This window comes from Malaya genurostris, chromosome 3, assembly GCF_030247185.1.
Source record: "Malaya genurostris strain Urasoe2022 chromosome 3, Malgen_1.1, whole genome shotgun sequence".
In the NCBI taxonomy this organism is placed as follows: Eukaryota; Metazoa; Arthropoda; class Insecta; order Diptera; family Culicidae; genus Malaya; species Malaya genurostris.
The window spans coordinates 87,993,959-88,012,970 of NC_080572.1; the positions used below are offsets into that span (position 1 = coordinate 87,993,959).

The 19,012-nt window shown below is 36.9% G+C and overlaps 1 protein-coding gene across 2 annotated transcripts in view; it reads right to left on the reverse strand.

The window, feature by feature from the left end:
• The window catches only part of LOC131435057 (cationic amino acid transporter 2), a 42,347-nt gene extending 23,792 nt beyond the window's left edge, over positions 1 to 18,555 (reverse strand). The window contains exon 1 of one of the 2 annotated variants that reach the window (XM_058602546.1): positions 17,977 to 18,546. The gene's annotated coding sequence lies outside the window, so the exon portion shown is untranslated. Of the gene's footprint in view, positions 1 to 17,976 lie in introns of both variants that reach the window. The other variant, XM_058602544.1, reaches the window with a different exon arrangement.
• Positions 18,556 to 19,012: the final 457 nt, after the last annotated feature.

Here is a 19,012-nt window from a genome sequence, read left to right on the forward strand (position 1 = left end):
TCATTTCCTACGTTACGATTCCTCATTCGTCTGGCCGTATTCCAAAGAGTGCTCATTGAGGTTTCTCTTGACAAACCTTCCACAAAATGTCTCCAATAGCTGCATTTCTTAACCCGAAGTATGTTCTTGTACTTGGTTTCTAAAACCAAGAATTTTTCAAAATTCTGAGGAGTTCCTCCTCCTCGTTTTAAAAACGTCTTGAAAGCATTTTGTTTCGCGTGTTTAGCATCTGAGCACTCTTTGTCCCACCAAGGATTTGGAGGTCTTCTGTTAGACGATGGACCAAGAAATCGTTTGGTTTGGGCTTGTTCTGCGGCCTCCAGAATCGAACAAACGAGGAAGTCATATTCTTCAAGTGGGGGAAGCTCTTCCATTGAAGTTAAGACACTTGAAATATTACTTTGGTATTTAATCCAGTCAATATTTTTTGTCAAATCATATGGAATATTAACTGAATTAGCAATGCCTTTGTTACTGCTAATTGAGATGATGATTGGTAAATGATCGCTACCATGTAAATCAGGAAATACTTTCCAGGTGCAATCTAGTCGAATTGAAGTCGAACAAAGAGATAAATCTAATGCACTTGGACGTGCAGGAGGTCTTGGGATCCGTGTCATGCTACCCATATTTAGTACCGTCATGCTAAAATTGTCGCAAATATTATATATTAGAGATGATCTGCTATCATTGTAAACGGAACCCCACATCATTCCGTGCGAATTGAAATCTCCTAAAATCAAACGTGGAGCAGGAAGGGCTTCGACAATTTCATTAAGCTGTCGTTGTCCAACTTGAGCTCTTGGAGGAATATATACCGAAGCAATGCAAATGTCCTTTCCTTTAATGTTTATTTGACAAGCAACAACTTCTATACTAGAAGTCGAAGGAATGTTTAATCTATAAAAGGAATAACATTTCTTAATTCCTAAAAGCACTCCACCATACGGGGAGTCTCTGTCGAGACGTATAATGTTAAAGTCATTAAAATTTAAGGCTATGTTTGATGTAAGCCATGTTTCGCACAAAGCAAATACATCACATTTTTGACTATGCAACAAAACTTTAAATGAATCAAGTTTTGGCATGATGCTTCGACAATTCCACTGCAGGACAGTGATTGAATCATTTGCGGCGGATGATAAATTATCCATCAAATGATACAAAACCTGTAAGAGCTGGCCATTGAGCTGATAACTGTTTCAAAAAAGTTCTAGCTATTGGAAGGAATGCTGTTATGATGGTCTTTAGAGGTTCAGAAATATTGAATGCAGCGAAAATCCATTCTACAATTTCCGAAAATTTCAGTAATCCTGTTGGTGAATGTGAAATGGAGCCCACTGGATTATTGTCTTTTCTTGAGCTAGTTCCTGGATTGGTTTGTGAATTTGACAAACCAGGAGGCACAGTTTTTGGTTTTAAATTTGGCTTTTTAGCTTTAACACGGGGATCTTTTTTTGAAGGTATAATTTTAGGTGTCTTTTTTGGTATTTTGTGGTTTGTTAATCTCCTCTTAACAGACCCTTGAGGAGTGACAAACGAGGTATCTTCACTATTTCCGTCAGAGTCAGATTCCTCTGGCTCCGCAAGATTTGAAAAACCGTTTTCGGTTTCCAAAGGGGAGACATGTATGACCGTTTTGAGCATTTCTGCATATGTGCGCTTAGACCGTGCTTTTAAAGAAAGCTTCATTTTGTCTTTACGCAGCTTAAATGCAGCGCACACTGAAAGATCATCATGAGGGCTTTCCCCACAATAAACACATTTTTCAACATCTTTATCGCAAAGATTATCCTTATGAGGCCCTTGACATTTGATACATTTGGACTTATTACTACAGTAAGTAGCTGTATGTCCGAATTTTTTACAGTTCGTGCAATTCATAACATGCGGTACGAAAAGCCGAACAGGAAGACGAATTTTATCGATATAGACATGGCTAGGCAATGCAGATCCGGCAAATGTTACGCGAAACGAATCTGAGGGACGATAAGACTTTTTTCCATCGACAATAGATGCTGAGTACAATTGTTTGCACTCGAGTATCTTAACTCCCTCAAGCATGGAGTTTTTAAAACGGCCAACTCCATTTTTAAGTAAATCATCTGCTGTCAGACTTGCTTCAGTCACAACACCGTCAATTTCTACCTCCTTCGATGGAATGTAAACTCGATATTCAATAGCAAATAATTTACAGGTTACAATATCGTTTGCCTGTTTCAAGTCGTTAACTACAACTCGAATTTTATCTCTATTAACCTTACAGATTTCTTTAACTTCAGAGAAATGTGATGTCAAATCCTTTGTAATTTGCATCAAGTTTAAAATCTTTTCTTTTTTTCGAAGATAGACTATCCATGGCCCAGTGGTACCCTGTGGATAATGTTTAGCCCTCGGAGTATTTAAACTTTTACTAGTATCCGGAATCGGATTCGGATGATCTTCCATGAGATCATCCATTACATTAAATTTTTTTTGTAAATTAATAATACCAAAATAAAAACTTATGTTTAGTAAAATTTCAGATATAAGAAATAAAAAATAAATTAAATTAAATCTACCTTGTAGCTGATGTCTCTGTTCCTTTATCGTGAAGAACGACGTGAAGCTCTTCCAACGATTTCCAATTGGCAGTCTTTTGCTGTTTCCAATTGGCAGTCTTCTGTCGTTTACTGCTATCTCAGTTGCTCTGCCGTCGTTGGGAACACCACTGCACTTGCTGTACCTGACCCCAGGTACAGTGCTTTTGCTCTTGGTGGCGATCAAATGCGATGCTTGCAGTGTAGCACCTCGCGATATATGCCGTCTCTTTTGATCCTACGCAGCGTACAAATTCTGGTACCTGGTAGATCAGCACTGGGTTGCTTTAGCACCTCTGTGCCTTTGCACCCCTTCGTCTTCGCACCTTTATGCGATGGCACCTCTGTGACTCGTCACTTCTATGCTCTCGCACCTCTGTGTCTCTACACCTCTGTGCGTATGAACGGGATGGCCTTCGTTGCTAGCTTTCCAGTCGGGAAACGCCCCGAATATTGCGTTTGCTATGGGCAGTTTAACTACCTGAAGCTTAGAATTGTCTCGGTAGCAGCCGTTAACTCACGAGCCAGTACAATCGAAACACAACCTCTTCGCTTGAATGGTTTTTACTGAATGAAAGCTTCAAAGTTGAACTCAAAACTATTGCAATTTATTCGTCATATTAATTTATGGCCATACGAATCGTTTTGGGTTATGCTGGTTTCTGAATACCGGCTCTGGAAATAACCGTAAACTATAAAGTGGAACTTACTTCGACATCTCATGGAATGTTCAATTGATTGTCTCAGGTTTAGATTCAAATTCGATCCGATTTGCAGTTTCGACATTACAGGGTAATAAGTGATTGAAATCTCAAATTGCCGCTTAAAACGACGATCATTAAAATAATGTCATGAGAACTAAAACACCGAAGATATTTCATGCAAGAAATACATGCGGATTGATAAAAAAGGTATCATCTCACTGCTGGTGGATTAGGCACTATTTTAAATTTCATTTTCCGGTCATTTTTTCAATATTAAAAAAGTATTCAGCTTTTTAATGTAAGCTTTTAGAGTTTCCAATCGTTTTCCTACAACTGCTTCCTGGAAACAGCTTTGTATAATTAACCGTTTCCATATTATAAGAATTAAAAAAAACGGTACAGTTTATCAATGTTTAACCTGTAATGTTTTTATAGCGTTTATTTATACCCGACTATAAACTTTTGCACGTTCGCCGGGTTTTTGTAAACTCGTTTTTATAAGGACACTAATGCCAATAACGTCAACCCGATCAGTGACCAATAAAAACTTTATAACAGATACCAATTTTGGCAACAAATACTGTTCTTCGATTGATCTTGTTCTTAGCTAAGATAATTTTTTTAAAGATTTTTGGACAACTTAGTAATTTTTAGTTGATTTAACATAAAGTTTACAAAACCAAGTTCAGTTTTTGCAATAAATGAGAGGAAAAAGATTAAGAAGTCGAATGGATGAAAACTCACTGAAAATAATATTTTTTTTGGAAAAAAAATTGGACTCGAACCATTTTTTAGTATATTTCAAAAGCAACTTTCATATAATTATATTATAAATTGCTGATCGGTATGTCATGGTTAACAACAATATTAATATTCAAACACTAAAGAAACCGAAATCAAACATGCGATTATTATCTTATTTTCTTTTTTGAGATTCTGAATAGCATCAAATTTTTTTCAGTGAATATTTTAGAGTGTGTTTTTCTCTTCAAAACCATGTTCGTGCAGTTAATAGTTTCCGAGTTAAGATTTAGAGAATTTTTTCATACAGAAGACGTGAGGAAAGTTTCAGCCAAATCGGAGCACCCAGATCCGGATTTTGCCACCATTTCTTTTGGTGTTATTGAAACCATTGTTAGCCATTGTTTGAAACACGAATACTAATTACATTACAAAGCTATTGATTTTCCTATCTATACAAAAAGCAAAATGAAGCGTTGGTGTTGAATTACAGTCTCATTAATTTAAAAATTGATTGATTTGCAATCCAACACTTGATTCAAGTATTGTGCAATTCATGCTACTGTTGATTAACATGTCATTATTTTGGGTGTGGTTCGATGAGACCCTTGTTTTATTATATTTGTTGTTGATTTCTATCTCCGAAGCAATTAGGTTTAACACGAACATGACATAACCTCACAAAATGAACAGAATGATTTTTTTACAGCCGCCAGTGGTTTGTTTACAGTTTAAAAGTTCATCAGAGGTTCATCGTTTGAATTTAAAAATTGATAGTCGCACTAAACAGATTTATACACATATTGCTCCTTGAAATGCATACAGGGCAATTTTGTAAGTTCTTTTCACTGTGGAAAATGTTTTTAACAGGCTCTTTTTCGTCATTTTTCAATTTTTAATTTAAAGTCGCAAAACAAAACAAACCAACGGTAGCTGTCAAAGATGAACATGATTTATCGGCAGTTCATTTGTGTCTTCTTCGTGTAAAACCTAATGCCGTTGTTTGGGACTAATATTAGATTTTTTATCATGACGTCACAAATTAACAAGAATTCATCCTTGACAGTTCAGCGGTACTGTTTACAAACAAGTTTAAACAAAATCGAGAAACACATCTCAAACAATCATCTTTACACTTCACAACTAGCCACTTTTATTCAATAAATCTTTGAAACGAATCGTTAACAAATGTTTTGAAACTCTATTTAGGCGATATGGACCGTGAACATTCTCATCCGTTTGTCAACAGACAAACAAACAAAAAGTCTGTTTACAAACAGTACCGCTGAATTGTCAAAATGTGTTCATCCGATTGAGGTTAGCAGTGACGCTAAAAAAACCTAATAGAAAAAGTTCTATTGTCCTTTAGTATTTCCTTATCCAGTGACTTGTCACAAGGTTCATCGTAATATATTCTAGATAATACTGACATGTGGCTAGCTGTTTTTCTCTTGCAGATGATCTGCGATGTACATGGATATATTATAAACTTTGAACGAAAATCACGCAAGAAAGAACAAGACTCTTTAATTGCATGGTTAATTGCATTTCAATCGAATATATTTTGAGGAAAATGAAATTTATTGCCGTTAACTGTCAGGTTATCCCTTCTCATTCATTTTACTTCTGTTACCGAAGCTCCCAGAATTCATCGTCAATTGAATAACCGTACCTAGTCACTTGAAGTTTTACTTGCTCAATTTGTAGTTCCAAGTCGTCTACCTGATTCATTGTCTTCACAGTGGGTTGTGAGCAAGTGCGAATGAAGAAGCATAAACATCAACTCGATAACACAACACTATCTCCAACCATATTGATAAATAGAAGGTGGCGGTTCTCATTTGAGTTTGCAATTATTACCAGTAAGTTAAAATCGATAATTTCCTCTGTTTAAAATGTATTGAAATGTTTTTCAAAATATTAAAAATGAAAACTTGAAGAGGGAACAATAAATGTATGTCTATTTTGAAAGTGATAATTCAGTTATTGTGACTGGTTTACCTTTTATCCACTATCTTGAACCAATTCGAATGTTTACATGAACCTCACTTGAAGGCCGCTCTGTCATTCAATTGTGAAATATATTTTGTTACTTCTAGAGATAGACTGACGGTGGTTAAATTGAGCTTCGGTAGAGAGAGAGAGAAACGAATGAAGGACGGGATGAGCTCATTTGATGCGACTGCGAAGGGTTTGTGTTAGAATGTAAAGCTTGCTGCAAAAAAGTGCTCGTTAGTGTGTGCACACATTCGATTTCAATTGAATTGACTAACGTTTTACAACAATGTTCAGGATACAAAGGAATCAAGTCTTTCACGCTTCTCTTTCGATTTAGTGCAACATACCTTGCTCGCGCACTTCACTTCCTCCACACATAGGTGATATTGTGCTTTATGTTTTCGTGCGCAACATCGTACACATTATTGTTTTCGGTTGCAAATTGCATTACTTCGTTCTCAGAAACGGATTGAATGTAAATTGCTCTACTCGTTTTATTCAATTTAATCTTTTTCACTTGGGGTTTCGGTGTATATTCGCTCTATAAGCAAACACTACAATTTCATGTACCAAAAATATATTTCCTCAACACTTGAAGTCAATCACGATTACACCTTGGTCACGTATGTTCCGGTACCGTTTTCTTCGTTAGGTTGGCTCATCTCGGAATCGTCTTATTGTTTGATACAACATGCATATTGTTTACTTCTGTTGTCCGGAGCATAAGCGATTCATGACAATACTAAACGAAACACGAAATCGATCTGATGGAACATTATGTTAATATTTCACGAGCGCATTGTTTGTTTATAAGATTTGCTTCCAAATATTCACTGCTACTACATTTGGTAAATTGTGTCGAAATAACGGCAGGTTTTTTGACGATCACTGAGGCAAAATTCTCCAAATTCAGGACGCGTTTGACTCATCCAAGCTCGATGACTTCTTTCCAGTTCGATCACAACTGCGATTGGATGCTGTTTCAAGAGCAACTGTAACATTATTCTCGTTCAGACTGCTCGACGTCCTTGCACCCGATGATCTCCCAGTCAGCAGCCCGGTTCACAGTTATGAAGCACTCACTGCATCCAGAAGCAACGTGCCCGAGTGAAGTCCCATAACTACTGAGGCCAGCTCAAACGGACACGGTTCGCCAGTTTGAACTGTGGTCAATCATATTTTGCGTACTTTTATAAATTTATGATGCTTCAATAAGTAAACATTTGAACGAGCAAACAGCAACCGTAATCGATCCGTTGTTTGTACAGTTCGCAACGACGTGCGATGAGGGGGATCGTCAGCTGGTCGTGGATTATTCCATTTGTCGCTTATCAACTCGGTCTCTGCTTTGTCAAGTCCAGCTAAGTTCCTCGGATCAAGGTTGTACGGAGTGTATTTGTACCCATATTGATGATGAGCTCTCATATGAATGTTATGGAATTTTGTTAACCTGTTCGTATAACTCATGGTATTCCTCAATTTAGTGTTTATTTGGGGTGTGGTTGATAAGAGTTGCTACTGTTTGAACCTAACTGACTGTCTAAGACAGTAGACTCAACATTAAGGTGAAATATAGCGGAATGCGCGAATCGCGTTTTTGATCAATTATTCAAACACTAGACCGATTTTCGTAAATCCAAAAACACTTAAGTTTTTGGAATCAAATTTATCACAACTAAGTATTCTAAGAATTTTGAAATTTTGCTTTGCCGAGCCATGATTGGTTTTTGAAATGTATAAAAGGTTACTGTTCCGTTCCACGGGGTGGATTGTAGAACTGAAATGTAGTGTTTGTAGCAGAATTTCACAAAGAATCTGAAAATACAACTCAAAATTATAAAACTTTATCCAAAACAACTGAAATTTGATGAAGTTTACATAAATTTTTCAACATTTTTTTATTGCTTGCATGCTGCTGTTTCGTATTGAGGTGGTGTGAGAAATGCACGGTGGACTCGGTGGCATTATATCGTGAGCAAAAATTATTGACATTGTGTTGAAATGAAAACGAGTTAAATGCAATGAAATGGGTATTGTAAGAAATCATTTATTTTCTAAGTAACTGTCATTTATAATGCTAAAAATGTCCAACTCTGTTGAGCTAAATGCATTGATGTTGCTGAAGCAACTATGCTTGGCTGTGTAATATCATACAATAGGTATAATTTGAGATTGTAGCAATTTTTATAGCAAAACTAAAACTTCAACCTTGACAGGCTATTGAATGAAATGAATACAAGCCATCGTATTATCGTTCATGTAGAATATTTGAAAATATAACTTTCATATAACCTGTGATACAAACTACTGGCAAAGAGATCAGACATACTTCTCTTGTCTTCAATCGTTCTTTTGATGAAGAATCCATGCTTGCTACTAAACTCAGGCATATACATGGTTAGCAAGTTAGTCAATACATATACATATAACCTCATGTTAGTCATTCATAATTACTAATGATTCATAGCTGTAGTGTAAGAGTAACTACTTACAATAACGATTGAATTAGCATATATTCAAAGTGTGAAGGATTCAAAAATCCATTACGTCCGGTCTTTTTGCAAGCCAACATAACGAGAGGTAAGCACACTGCGCTCAATCACTGAAAAAAGTTCTGGTTTCTCTGTGTCGGTTTTTCTTGTTATGTTTTGTGCGACGGTTCGTTCAACTGAACGCTACCGGAATTTTATTGAAAAACGCAAAATTTCAATTTTTAATAATTTTCTTTATTATCGCCTTCAAAGTACTCTCCTCATGCGGCAATACATGCATGCCAACGCTTGATCCAATTCTCCATACAAGTTTTATAGGCCGCCGAAGGTATGGCCTTTAGTTCACGCAGCGAATTCTCTTTTATGGTCTCTATGGTTTAAAAACGCGTTCCCTGCAATGGCAATTTGAGTCTGGGGAAGAGGAAAAAGTCACACGGGGCCATATCTGGAGAGTACGGTGTTTGGTTGATGATATTGGTTGAGTTTTTGGCCAAAAACTGCGACACAATTAACGCTGTGTGAGCCGGCGCATTATCATGTAATTCAGCTTTTTTGGCACCAGCCGAGAAGCGACGCGTTTCAAACCCAAAAGATCAGTTAAAATGTGTTCGGCTGATCCATAAGAGATGCCAACAACACAGCAATCTCTCTAATCGGTACAGAACGATTTTGCAACACGATTTGTTTCGCCGATTCAATGTTTTCTTCAGTAACAGATGTTGTTGGGCGGCCAGGGATCTCATCATGATCCAAGCTTGTACGACCACCTCTGAAGCGTTTATACCACTCGTATGCCTGTGTTTTTCCTAGACACGATTCACCAAAGGCCTTTTTTAACATTTTCAACGTTTCGGAACACTTAAATCCATTTGCAACACAAAATTTGATGCACGCACGTTGTTCTAAATTTTCGTCCATTATAAAAATCGCCTCACGAAAATTTTTCAACTTCTTTGTATAGACGCCAAACAAAAACTAATCGTACGATATGCATCAAAATTCGACAGAATGTGTATAAAAGTGTTGCCAACATTGAGAGAATCAAAGTTTACCGATTGGAAAAAGCGCGGGAATTTTTAAATGAAAATTTCGGTTCTTTTTTGATCATAAGGTATAATATGTACACGGAAAAAGTTGTCTTTTTAGTAATATTTCCATGTTTATCGATATACATTATTTAAAACAACAAGTTCCATTTTTCTGTGTGCAGTTAGTAGTTTTTTAAACTTGATTTATGTTTATTTCAAGTTCGAATATGATTTTTTGAATTTTGAATGATTTAAATGATGAAAAATAATCATTTTTGCGGATTTATTCAGAATTATCGCTCAACAAAATGAATTCAAATATTTTGTATAATAAAAAGCATCATTCGAACAACAAGAATATGTAACATATTGTAACATATTGTGTGATTGGATAATTCCTTGACATAAAATTCATTTGAATAAAAAAAAACGAATATTGATAGCGACTTGAACCGAGAATCAGTGGATCACATAATACGTCCGTTAATCGACTGAAGCACATATCGGCTTGGCTGGTAAATGGCGCGTACAGATCCATACAGTTGCTACATACTTACCAGCCGAATTAATATAAATGATATTTTCCGTCATTTGACAAATTAGGTCTTAATGATTTGCATCGTATGTGAGATTAGGTCACCTGTAAAATTCAATTTTCGTGGTGTAAATACCCATGGAATTTTCAATAAATGTTGACAAACTATGCTTTACACAGCTTTTTTTCAAAAGTGTGTATTAACTTGGATGTCTGTTTATTGCTATATTAGTGAAACAACAACAGCAATCGGCCCAACATAAAATTTGTGATTTCATATCTAATGTTTTCCAAGTGTGGTTCGAGCTGAACCGGCTGAAGCAGAAGCACTACCCAATAAATTTCCGAAGCAGAAAGTGGAACTCAAACCTTCGACCGTGCTAGGGAATCAAGTGAATTTGTCAATCTGATTTTTCAATTAATTAAATTTAAATTTGTGTATACACCATAAAACATTATTTGTTGTAAATTATTGCATTTGCAATGAATTCTAAAATATTAATTAATCACATCGTATTTACTGCAATCTCAGCAAAATGCTGTAATTAAATTTGATTAGTATCTAACGAAAAAAACAGATTTAAAAAATGACATGCGAATGCAACTATGTAATGAAAATCGCAGAAACAATACTAGCAATAGCTAGCTCCTATCTGAGGAAATGGTTTGCCAATTTAACTACCCTGCATGTGAAAACATAATTCCAATCTGTTTTCCTCGTTAGATACTTAACAAATTTAAAACTAGCTCAAGACGGCTCTACGTCTTAACAAGACAAGAACAAATCATTACTATAATTAATTTTTGCTTAAAGTTGATTACTTACTGATTTTTTCAGTCGAATTTTGACAGTTGTGAGTTGCTGGAACGTTAGCTAACCGGTTTTGCTGGGTGTATTCGCATTCGACATTCGGGCTCAGAAAATTTCAGCATAATTTTGTGAAAAATCGGCAATAATAATTTAGTCTGTATGTTAAGCATACCATGTTTTCTTGTGAGCGTTTATCGTGTATTCAATTGCCGTTGTATTATGTATCAATCGAATGTGAAAAACCGGTTGGCACAAAAGATGAAGGCTTAATGAGGTTTACTGCCTGCTGGAGGCAGCGACTTAATGAGTGTTAATTCTAGAAAGCTTTCCCTTGCTACGCGCAAATTAATATAAAAGTATACTATGAGACAGCAAGTGTCACTTTAAAATATCTTTAATAATTAAATAGAAATAAACAAACAATATTTGAAGGAAAATAAAATAGTCTGGGCGATTTTACGAATGTGGACCTATCTCTTAGATTGTGGACAACTGGCCGATTAGCTTTGTGCATCGTTAGCACCGAACAAATGGTCATTTTTTTCATCAATATTCAGCAACAGAAATTTCGCATTCTAGGAAAATGCGCTGGACCCATGGGGGTAATTTTACTATTCGATTTTTTCAAAGCGTCATTATATTCATCTCAAAAAATGTACAACTGAATAATCAATTTAGATACTCTGTTTTTTTTTTGTATTTTTGCTCTCATCAGCTCCGCCGGGAATGTGACGGAAGAGTGTTAGTCTTATTCGTATTCACGCCATCTAACTATATCTCTGACATTACCCACCCATCATTTTTCTGAATCAAAATCAAGTTGATGATAGCTGGTAGTAATCAGCAAGGAAATACAGAATAATCTCGAAGGCTTCTATCCAACGAATAGTGATGATAGTTGAATGTATGTTTATTAGTAAATGTCACTAATTAACATGGTCTGAGTGTTTAGTAGAATATTTATGATAGAATAATTTTTTTTACACCATTGAATTCTACTATAGGTATATCACGTCACTATACACATTTAGTATGTATCTCACAAAACTTTAAAAACATGTATAATAGACGTCACATCACAGATACGTATTTCGAATACTGTTTATTGTTTATCGTCTTCGATTAAAAAAATATCGCACAGACTAAATCTAATTCTAAATTAACTCTACTTCTATTCATCTTTTGAAAGTGTCCTTACTAATATTAAAATCAAAGTGGTTGTAAACGCTATTGAAATGTTGACAGCAAACATCTATTGGATTGTTTGTCCATAGGGGCTGTCCATAAAAGACGTCACGCCGCAAGGGGGAGGGGGGTGTTTCATAAAACGTGACCTTTTGTGACAGGGGGGAGGGGGGGAGGTTTTTGGAATGTGGCGTCCAATATTTTCAATGAGCGCATTTTTGAAATACCTAATTATATTACTACTTTGCCCTATTTCCTGAAAAAATCTCCACAATAAACGTTTACATTCTATAGGAAAACGTGTATTTGTTGATGTAAAAGCTTCTTCTTGTAAATTCGGAAATGAATGATGCAGGAAATCATTTCTGTTGTGATCAGCCAAAATGCACGGAGGAGCGAGTAAATTAGCGAAGTTAATAAATTTTGCCTAATATGAGTAAAAAAGAAAAATATGCCTTCAAACGATTTAACTTAAGTTATGCACTGACAATTTTTTCAGTAATTTGATTTTCTAGCATTGATAATAGTATATCATAAGAATTTCTCTTATCTGATTCTGATGCAGTTTATTCAATTGTACTCCATTTGCAAAAGGGCGGGAGATCAAGGATTTCAGACGTAGATCATGTCATGTCTTATCTTGATCATATGTGATTTTCCTCCACCAACATCAAAGCTTATCGAATCATCCAATGATTGAACTTATATAAATCAAGAATCATTTTAACCCAAACTCACTACCCATTGTGTGACGGAAGATCAGTACCGATATTGATCGATGTGATTTAAAATTCACTGATCAACTGATCTTGAAAAGATTCTTCGGCCCTGTATGCTACACTAAGGAAATATTATTCTTTACCTAAAACATTGATTGATGAGGGCGCAGCGATGATCATAGAAAGGAAGTTGTGAACGATTTTGCCAAGGAAGTTGCCGAAGAGCAAATCTGATGAAGCTCATTTGTACTCGTTCGGTACGATCTATGTGGATAGAGTGGTACGGCGACCACACAGTAACTCCATATTCGAGAATGTTACGAACCAGAGCGATGTACAGTGACTTCAGACAATAGATATCCGTAAAGTCGCGAGTATTGCGTTTGATGAGCCCCAATACTGCATATGCCTTTGCTGTCATGGTAGAGTAGTGTTCTGTGAATCGAAGTTTACTGTCGAGAATAATACCAAGATCCTTGACCGATGTTACTCTTTTTATAGGGATAGCGTTCATAGTATATTCGAAAACAATTGGAGATCGTACTCGTGCAAAAGTAATGATGCTAGATTTTTCAATGTTCACTCCCATACCGTTTTGATGGCACCATGTTAGAATTCTCTCGATATCCATCGGTAGAGCACAACAGTCCACCAGAGTTGTTATGATGCGATAAACCTTTAAATCACCCGCATATACGACTTTACAAGATGTAAGTCTGTCACAGAGGTCGTTGATGAAAAGTACAAATAGTAGAGGCCCGAGATGACTTCCTTAAGGAACTCCAGATGTAATGTTGAAGCTTACTGAACACGAAGAACCAAGCCTTACAGATGCACTACGATTTGAAAGGTATGAAAAGATCCAGTTGGTTAACCAATCGGGGAATCCAATTCTTTTCAGCTTCTCTACTGCATGTTGATGTGAAACACAGTCGAAAGCCTTTGAAAAGTCTACATATACTGCATTGACCTGCTGACGTTTTTCAAGTTTGCTAATAAGCGAAGACACATAGCTCATCAAATGTTCAATGTTCAACAGCATGCTTTCAAAAACCTTTTGAAAGACAGTTCAGAATAGAAATTCCCCGGTAAATCGTTACATTATGCACGTTTCCGGATTTGTGGATTGGTATAATTAAAGCCTTCTTCCACGATTAAGGCAAAATATTCACTATAAGCGAACGATTGAATAGTATAGACACCGGTGAAGCCAAAGATGACGAACATTGTTTGACAAATGTCGGCTGAATTTTATCCGGTCCGGCTCCCTTGGTACTATCGACAGAACAAAGATGTTCATACACCTCACGTTCAGAAAAAGAAATCGTTGGTCGAAACTGAAGTTGTAAGTAGGCAAACTACTCAGGTACTGTTCTGACAAAGGTGGTGAGTTATTACTTAGCACACTTTGAAAGAAAAACGCGAATAGATTTGCTGACTCCAAAATATTCGAATACTACTTGTCTTCAGAATTTTTGTACATGAATTTACCTATTTAAATCTGTTTCTCTTCAGTTATTAGAAAAAGTAGTCATGGGTGCTCGTCACTAGTTACTCAAAGCATGAAGGTTTCGTAATCCACCCTCAGTATAATCGATCAGAGGAGCTACTTGATTCGCTTCCCTCCCTATTGTGCTGGTCAGATTAAATTCTGAGACCGATTATCCTTACTTCCCCAGCCCACCAAAGTACTAGTGAGAGTAAAGTCCAGCCCAGCCCACCAAAGTACTAGTGAGAGTAAAGTGAGTTACGCTTTTTCAAAACTCGCAAATTTGGCATTTGAATTTTTTTTTAAATACCAAGCTTGTATCAATATTTACTTAACAATCAAATACCATACACCAGTAGATGCGTACGGCTTATCTTCGAACCTATTAATGAGTACCACATCCAATTAACTCACTTTCAGACCTTTCAGCCGTGAAATGCTTTGCTTTTTCTATTACAAAAGGAAAATCTTAAAACTTCGCACGCGTATGCACACCTCATAATCGCTGAGTAGCAACTAATGCTATGGTGAATATTTATATATCTGCAGCACTTTGCTGACGATTAAGTTGCTGCTTGTTTGTTTGTGGTCTCAATCGGGGCACTTAATTGCTGTAAGCAAGTTGGTTTTCTTTTCTTGTATAATGTCGGAGAAGATATAATCATTTTATAACAGCGCGCAAAACTGAACTTGGAAATGAAACGAATATGTGGGTGTGAACTTGAAGCATGATACTCGAACGCTTAGTAATGCACATTTAGATAGTTTTAATCCGACAGTACATCTTTGACGTTATTGAATTGGAAATAGAGACAGCGTACCTTTTGTATTTTATCGAACGTCTTAGTTATCTGAGCATTTCTATGTCCAAGAGTATTAAAAGTAACAAAGCAGTTAAATAGAAACTCTTTTTGTTCAACTTCAAAGCATCATTCAAAGGCCAATGATAGAATTTCGGTGGTTCAAACCACGACACCTTAGCATCAGTAATAGTATATTTAGGTATTAACGCTTTTGTGTACAAACGGTTAAGTGGTTCAGTTAGTATCAGGCTTAATAGTCGATAGTTGCGATCAGTTAATCGTTATGAACTGCGATGTAACCGAGCTGACTGTTTGAAACGCTACCTCAAAAACTGCAGTTCTCAAATAACTGTTTACAATAGCATATCCATGTCACCAAAACTTAACATACTCGGCATGTAACATAAGTTAGCCTTTATGGGTATCCTTCAAAATGTGGATCACGTAGAATACCAACACAGAACAGATTCTCGGGATTGATTTGACGTGAAAATAATACTTATCACTTTTCTATATTTTTTAATGTATGTTATTGTTTATTGCAATATGAGTTAAATATAAACAGTTAAAATTTAGGTTGGGTGTCCAGTCATAAGTGGTGACTTTTCAGCCCTTTTGTCTACATGATTTCCCAAGTAGCAAATGTAACTTATTGAAATTTCAAAAGGTTCTACAATTGTTTTAGAATTGTTTTTGCCTTTCTCATATAGAATGGGTCTGCAATCAATGTGAAAACCGACTTTTGAACCGAGTGTCATATACCATTCGACTCAGTTCGTCGAGTTAGCAAAATGTGTGTGTGCGTGTGTGTGTGACTTCATGGCGACAAGTTTTGACACTTTTTTAATGGTTTCGGCTGCCGAGACATGTTTCCTAAGATGTACCTTCGTTAATGCCCAAAATTCCTCAATTGGTCGAAGTTGTGGGCAATTTGGTGGATTCATGACTTTTGGGACGAAAGTGACATTTTTGGTAGTATACCATTTCGAATAGTGGCAAGAAGCAAAATCTTGCCAGAAGACAACAGGATCCTTGTGGCTTCGAATCATGGGTAGAAGTCGTTTTTGATGTATATTTCGCTGTTCATTGAAGTAGTAGTGATGAAGGGTTTCGAAATCTTACCGCAGCTACAAATTGCTCGCCACACCATAGCTTTCTTGCCAAATTTTTCGACTTCAATCGATGTCTCGGACTGGTTCAACACTTGCCCTTTTCTCACCGTATAATATTGTGGTCCCGGAAAGGATTTTTAATCGAGTTTCACGTAGGTTTTGTCGTCCATGATTATGCAGTTCAAATTTCCAGCAAGAATCGTATTGTACAGCTTTCGAACCCTCGGCCTGATCGATGCTTCTTGTTTCGGACTACGTTTTGGTTGTTTCTGCTTCTTATAGGTTCGAAGATTCAAACGTTCTTTAGCACGAAGAACATTTGGCTTCGAAGTGCCCACTTTTTTGGCCACATCTCGAACTGAAACCTCCTTCTTTTGCTCGAACGCCTTTAGTATACGTTTATCCAACTGAGGGTTAGCAGGCCCGTTTTCGGTTTATCCTCACCGAACTTCCTGATTGCATTTCGCACGGCTATTTCACTTACTCCTTCCATTTTTGCTATCTTTCTCAGTGACAGTCCGCGTTCTGTACACAATTTTTCGACGTTGTTCTGCTGAAAGTCCACGCATTTCGAAACAAACTAATGAAAACGAATAAACAGCTACACAAGTGGTTAGAGAAGAGTGTAAACACACACACTACATCCACTCGCCAAAAATACCATTACGGCCACATCTGAGTTGAGCTAGAAGTATCCGTTTTTGCTACACTCCTTTCTCTCTCCCATCTCTGAAGAGTAAGTAGTACCTGTGCAAAGTTTGGTGGCAATCCGTTGTGTTGTTCCGAAGTTATGGGGGGACAAACATACGTTCTTCTTCATACACGCAGAAAAATCTTAAACACAAATGATTAGTTTTGGAGTTACATTGATTTGGGAAACAGTGAACACCAAAATACATACACTCTTTTAAAAAACAGTCTAGGGTCGAATCGGTCTCCCCATCCGTGCAAAACCAATGCTATACTGATGACTTGTTATCCATTTCTGTCATTGCTCTAATGCAACATCGAACTCGACTCGAAAGATCTTCGCATTTCTGCAGATCATTGAAATTCTGTCCACATTGAATAAGATTCTAGGTCTTCGATTCTTTGGCTTATGACGTTTTCGTTTTTAAATTGCACTACACCGGTGTAGGTAAAGTTGCACTGAAACCGTTCGTTTTTGCCAATTGCACTACACCAGTGCTACACTTTTTCTGCACCGATACCACTGGTGTAGCACTCATCAAAAGTTTGGTGTAGCTCTGTGCAATGGAATCGTTCATTGTAGTCAATGATTACTGTTTATGTTTTCGTCATTTTTGTTCGTTTATTCATGCCTCCGTGTAGCACTGCACCGGTGTAGTGAAACTTAAAAAAGGAAAACGCCATTAGACTAGACAGAAACTAAAGGTTTATCTTTTCCGTTTACGCAAAAAAAAAATCTGTTGCTTATACCGAGCTCTCATTATTTTTATCAGATGACCGCAATTAACAGGCAGGTGAGCATACAAACAAATACCATAGGTGATAAGAGAAAAACAAGGTCTTCTATATGTAAATTAAGGCACATGGTATTGTCTCCTAAAAAGAGCACCGCATGCGTTTATCTCAAATGCTTTACCAAGACGTGAGCTAAATTATTATTTTCAGTCAAACTTCAATGAAAAACCCGCACTCAGCATATTAATTGCTTGAATCATTGCCCGATGGAATGTTATTCTAGTAGCCCGCAGATGATAAAATTAAAAATGCTTCAGCTAATGATAACCTCAAAGAATAAGGTGATTAAATTTACCTCAAGCAAATGAACATCTACACTTAAACTTTTTCTGCAACACTAGTCGATTGCATATAGATCTTGATAGTTCACTGCTCTCTCTCATGTATTGTTGGCAATAGTATTCCTCACTTCAATCAATATTAACTGACGTCAACTATCAAAGCCTTATCTGTTTAGTCGTAGTTGTTGGAAATAATCAATCAAGCACGGTGACAATCACTTCAGGTATTTCTTCGGTTAGGACTGCACGAATCTTTGATAACTCATACAAAGTGATATTGATCGAAACTGGTACACTGGTACAGTCAATGATAACATAATTTTTTCCTCAAATCGACACACTCAAGGACACCTTCCCAGGTTCAGTGCAACCGCGATGCACTGTACTCATCTTCACCTTCGAAAACGATCCAGTTTGGAAAAATACCTCACTTGAAAGCACTTCAACTTGGAATTTCACTTGACACCGTCTTACCGGACCACGCAACTGATGTAACGCTAGGAGACGACACTGGAAAAGCACAACCGAATCGTTCGAGAGCCTAACCGCAATTAAAACCTTACCCGATGCACCGATCAAACGATCGTATCAGTCTGCTCATGAAGCAGCACTAAATTAAAAACAATAATACAATCCGACAAACAAAAGGGCCTTCGGTTCACTCAAATGTGCTTTTCTCTCGGAGGAAAAAAACAGCAGCAAACAATCAGCTGCGCGAATGTGGCTTATCAGTTTCCCGTGGTGTCTCTGAGATGATTTTTCGACCAGCGCTGAATCACCAAGGAGCAAAAATCGAATAACTTCGTTCCAGTAACAAAAAACCACCACGTGCTCCTGTGGTTTTCGTATATTGCGCGCAATATTGTAAACACATTCGGTTGCATCCAAGTTATGTACAACATTAGACCATTGTAGAGCAGAGCCCGTCTGAGGTCTGCTGTTGGCATTGACATAAAATTTTAAATTGGTGTCTTGATATTGTTTTTATTTGGTGCTGATTAGAACAATGAGCTCATCGATCGTGTGATGAACATTCCTTGGATCCAATTG